Genomic DNA, 6,000 nt, shown 5'->3' with positions numbered 1-6,000 from the left:
CCCGACCCCTGAGACCACGTCTCGGAATTTTATAATTTTTACATCAATAGATCCCTCATCTCCCCACGAGTTCATACATATCAAAAGTTCTGAAATCCGACCTCAAATGGTCTTCAAATCCTCAAACAAAGGTCTAAGTTTCCAAGTCCTAGTTTTCCCAATTTTAGCCCTTAAATTCCATTAATCATAGCTCTAATCCGTGAAATAATAGCATAGGAACGAGTCTTAGGTCCAAATTCCTTACCTCAATGAAGTTCCCTTGAAATCCCTCTTTTAAATCGTCCAAAAAGCTCCCAAGCCAAGATAGAAATGGTGAAAATAGCTCAAAATTGCGAAGGACACAATTTATACCTTCTACCCAGGAATTTTCGCATATGTGGCCCTAGTCATCGCTTCTGCGGTACCGCATTTGTGGTCCTCGAACCGCTTCTGCAGGAATTACTTAAGTCCCCTAGTTTCGCATCTGCAATGAATTATAACACACTGCGCCTTCATAGATGCGGTCCCACAACTGCTTCTACGGTTCCTTACGCTTCTACGACTCCTCTTCCGCGTATGCAGCGTCGGACCTGCGGTCCCCAATCAGTAGGTGCGGAAATGCCAGAAGCAGCAAAAAAATCTGCAACTGCAACAATTTCTCAAACTCTCCGTCAACCATCCGAAATCACCCCGAGGCCCCCGGGACCTCAACCAAAAGCACCAACATATCCTAAAACCTTATTCAAACTTATTCCAATCTTCAAAACACCTCAAACAACATCAAATCGACCAAAACACATCGGATTCAAGCCTAACTTCTTAAAATCTTCCGAATTCCGCTTTTGATCGAAACACTAACCAAACCACGTCCGAATGACCTGAAATTTTGCACACACATCCCAAATGACACAACGGAACTACTGCAACTCTCGGAATTCTATTCTAACCCCTATATCAAATCTCGCCTACCAACCGAAAATCGCCAAAATATCAACTTCGCCAATTCAAGCCTAAATCTACTCCGAACCTCCAAAACTCATTCCGATCGCGTTCCTAAGTCCCAAATCACCTACCGAAGCTATCTGAACCATCGAAACTCACATCCGAGCTCTCTAACACATAAGTCAACATTCAGTTGACTTTTTCAACTTAAGCTTCCTTAAAAGAAACTAAGTGTCTCAAACCTTACCAAAATCATTCCGGATTCGATCCGACCAACCCGAGACCACATAACACGGATAAACAAAGCATAAAGAAGAGGAAATGGGGAAAACGAAGCGGTAATTCATGAGACAACTGCTCGGGTCGTCACAAGTTAACTTCTAATAAAAATGAGTTTTTTTACATTTTATTATTTCAATTGTGAAAGTTACTTGCTTTTATTCACTTGTCATACTCTCCCATTGTGAACTTCATTGTTACATACATAACTACTCAAAAATAATAAAAATATTATTCTCTAACTGTGTAAATTTTTAAATGAGGCAGTAATTTAAATCAGACATGATATTAGAGCGGATGTCTTGGGTTCAGGTTTCACTATCACTAAAAAAATAATTTTTCGGGCTTCGCCCAAGAAAATTACATAATCCTACATAACTTCAATCCTTTCATAGATTTCAGGAGGACCAATATATCACGGATCCAACTTGTCCTTTTTCCGAATCTCATGACTCCTTCCTTGAACTATAAGTTTCGAACACGCATGTTCGAATAGGACTTTTGCCTATTTTGAGCTGTCGTGACTCATGATTCACTCCTCGATCACTTTGATCTTGTCTAAGGCCTGTTGTACCAAATCTAGATCACAAAGCTTCCACTCACCCTGTTCAAACCATCCAACTCAGAACAACACACTCAAAAATATAAAGTCTTAAATGATGCCATTTTTATGCTAGACTGATAGTTGTTATTGTGCTCAGTATCCACCAAGGGAAACTGATCATCCTAATGACCTCCAAAATTAATGTCACAAGCTTTTAACATGTCCTCCAAGATCTGAATGGCCCTCTCGGATTGACTAGTAGTCTGTCGGTAAAATATTGTGCTAAGCTAAACCTAGGTCCTATTTCCTTTTGAAAGAATTACCAAAACTAAGCAATTAAGTGCACACCTCTGTCAGAATTGATAAAAATAGGCAATCCATGTTATTGTATTGTTTCCCACAAGTATATCCGTGCTAATTGCTCCACAGTGTAGGTAGTCTGTACCGGAAGGAAATGTACTAACTTAGTATGTCTATTAACTATCACCCATAACCGAATAGTGCTTCATTAGGATATGTGAAAAGCCTACCACGAGGTCCATGGAAATCCTTTCTCACTTCCACTTGGGAATAACAAAGTTTTGAGCTACTACATGACCACCTTGTGGCACTACTCTAAGTTCTTGTGTTACTACTCGAGCACCTACTATAGCACCTTGGTATTGAGCAGCTGGTAGGACTAAGCTAGCCAAGTCTAGAACATGATCTAACATAGTGATCCTGCTCCCACAATTGAAATATCACGTTGTACCCTTCTTACACTACCTAGAATGTCTCCTATCACACTTCACACAATGAGGCAACAAAGAACTACCACGTCTTTGATATTGATGTTATTGATGCCCTTAGCGGGAAAGTGGTGCACTAGGTGAAGATTGATGCTGAGTAGCTAACTGTGCTCATTTGGATGACTACTTTCCGTGACCATGCTTTCTCCCAGATGCTTGCACTAAAAATACCAATTGTACGAAATTTATTACTATTCCTCTCACTTTCTCTTTAAGGTTTTATGACTCTCTACGTATGACAATATCCCTCACCTCAAAACAGGTGGATCTCCTCACATATTTTGATGCTTCTCATAGTTTTTTAATGTTTTATGACTTTCGAGAATGGTTGATTTTGTTTCGGAAAGGCTTGGGTGTGAATTGGAACACTTAGTTCCATTTTAAAATGATGTCAGAATAGGGATCTGAGGGTTCCTATAGGTTCGTATTGTAATTTTAGACTTGGGCAAATGTTCAGATTTGCTTTTATATTTCCCTATAAGATTTATTGAAAGTTGGCAATTTGAAGAATTAGAGAGTTCATAAGTATGCCTGATAGTTGACTTTTGGGCTAATGAGCTTTGAATGTTGTTTTGAGACCTTGGATAGGTCATGTTAGTTGAAATGAGTTTGTGTTCGAAGTTTTGTTATGATCCGAAATGTCTTAATATGATTCAGACACGTTTGGAAAAGTTAAAATTTTTGAAAGTTAAGGAATGAATTTGATCTTTGATTCTTGTTTTTGATGTTGTTTGTTGTATTTTGAGAATTTGGATAAGTTTAAATAAGGTATATGGACTTATTGGAATGATTGGATGGTCCATCCCGAGGGTATCAGGTATATTTCGGAGTGGCTTCAAACCATCTCTCTTGGTTTACAATAGTTGAACTGCTGTGAGTTGCAGTGCTTTGCGATCGGGAGCAAGGTGTCACGATCGTAGAGAAAGAAGGTGACCGAGCTCGTTGTTCTTCGTGATCGTAGGAGCTAGGTCATGATTGAAAATATTTGGGTGCTCTAGGCATCGTGTTTGTGGGTTGGGTTGTCACGATCCCATAGATTGTAAGGTGCTTTGGTATCGCTTTCCTGGGCGGGACTTCGCATTTTGAAGAATTAGCAATGGGTCAGGCAGTATGCTTTCGTGATCGAATGAGACAAGCCACAATCAAGTAGAGGCACTGTCAGCTATGCTCCATGATTGTGAGAGCTCATTTACGATCACGATGTAGGAAGCCTGGGCAGTATATGTGTGGAACTTCGGGATAATTTCCATTCTATTATATTTTGAACCCTAGGCATCTAGGGTGACCATTTTAGCAAGGAGATTTCATTCAAAGCAAGAGAATAAGTGATTTCTACCCACTTTTGATTATATTTCAAGAATCTAGATGGATTTTATCCCCTAAATAAAGGATTTAAATTGTAGAAATTGGGGTTTTTGGTATAAACTTAATAGAGTAAATTTAGGGGTTTTGAACATGAAATTGGTACCTGATTTAGAACCTACTTATGTATTTGGACTCGAGGTGTTACAGGTAATCTATATCTATGATTAATTTTGGATTCTGGGTCTGAGTCCTGAGGTTGAAGTTTTGTTGAATTTTTTATTTGGCATAAAGATTGAATCTTTTTCACATGAAATTAATTTTGAAAGCTTGTATTGACTCATTTGAGTAATAGTTGACTAGATTTGAGTTGTTTGTGAAATAGGGACACCGAGATTTTTGGGCATTGTTAGGCAGTTGTACTCGTGTTTAAATCCTGTCTTAGACATTTGTATTTATGCTATTAGTTATGAGACTATTTCCTCTTTCTTATTAAAATCAAAATTATGTTAAAGGCCTAATAAATGGTTTTTATTACTATTGTTTTGCCTAGCAACAAGTTAGGCACCATCACGACCTTTGGTGAGAATTTGGGTCGTGACAAGTCGTTATCATAGCTCTAGGTTCTAAGGGTCTCATAAGTCATGAGAAGGCCTAGTAGAGACTTGTGGATCAATATAGAGACGTTAGTATCTATCAATAGGGATTTAGGAACCTTCCTCTTTTTGATTCCTTGATATATCTTTCTCTTCTACTCTCTCACAAATGGTGATAACTCACGCTTCTGCAGCAACAACAGGTGAGAGTGAGGCAGTACGACCAGTTGTAGCCGAGACAAGTAAGGCCCCGGTAAAGGTTGGGGGTCTTACAGTCATAGCTTGGGGTAGAGCACCTACAGTAGCTCATGGTCACACCAAGGCAGTATCAGTAAACCCACATGCGAGCCAGGTGGAGGATCAAATCATGGATGATAGCGTTGAGGCTCTAGTACAAAATCAACAGCTAGAGGGTTTTATTACTGCATAGATGTTCCAAGAGGCTATGGCCAAGATGGTCAGCTTTATTGATGCCCTGACTTAGGCTGGCATGGTCTTAGTGGCCCCAACCATATCTTAAGTTGGAGGGTAACTGAGAGCCTTATGACTCATACTCCAGAGTAGGTAATGGTTGTGATTCAGAAGCCAAGAGCATTACTAGTTGACGGTGAGCATCCTATGGTTGTAGCTAGACCCATGGTTGAGCCTGCTATGACTATTAAGGAGCAAAAGAGGCTTGATAGGTTTCAAAATTTACATCCTCTTCATTTTGATGGTAATGGTTGCAGAGCATGCTTAGGACTTTCTTGACATATGTCATTAGATGCTTTGCAACTTGTCTTGGTAGAGTCCAATGGGGTGGACTTCCCAACATTCCATTTGAGAGGGGTTGCTAGGTGATGGTGGCATACTTATGAGCTGGGGAGGCCAGCAGGTTCATCTCTTCTTAATTGGACTCAATTCTCATAGTTGTTTCTAGAGAGGTACATCTCACATACTATGAGGGATGAGTTGAGAGGCCCGTTTGAGTGCCTTCAGCAAGATCGCATGACTGTGACTGTGTATGATATGAGATTCACATAATTTTCTTGTCATGCTGATTACTTGATCCCTACAAGGTAGAGAAGGTGAGGTAATTCATTGAGGGGTTGACTTATGGTATCAACTAAAGGTTGCTATAAGTGTGGAGAGTTTGTCCATGTGAGGAGTTATTGTCCCAGAATTGATAGAGGCACAACTTTGCTAATCGATTAGTTCCTGGTCCCTGCACTAGGTACTTCACCCCGGCCCAGTCAGTTAGAAGGGGGCGGGGTTTAGGAAGCTAGAGGACATCCTGGAGGAAGTGGCCGAGTTGGTTGTGGACATATTAGAGGTGGTCAGGCTTGTTGCTATGATTTTTGGGTGTAGACTAGAGGCGGTGGCCTTAGATGCAGTGATCACAAGTATGTTTTGGTCTTTCATGGAGATGTTTCTATGTAGCTCGATCCAGGATCTAACTATTCATATAGTTCATCATATGTTGCTCCTTATTTGGATATGCCTTGTGGTTTCTTGATATTCATGTCCATGTATCTACACATGTTGGTGATTCTATAGCGGTGGATCCTGTATATCGGTCTTATATGATTAC

This window comes from Nicotiana sylvestris, chromosome 9, assembly GCF_000393655.2.
Source record: "Nicotiana sylvestris chromosome 9, ASM39365v2, whole genome shotgun sequence".
Classification (NCBI taxonomy): domain Eukaryota; kingdom Viridiplantae; phylum Streptophyta; class Magnoliopsida; order Solanales; family Solanaceae; genus Nicotiana; species Nicotiana sylvestris.
This window is presented reverse-complemented; position numbering follows the sequence as displayed.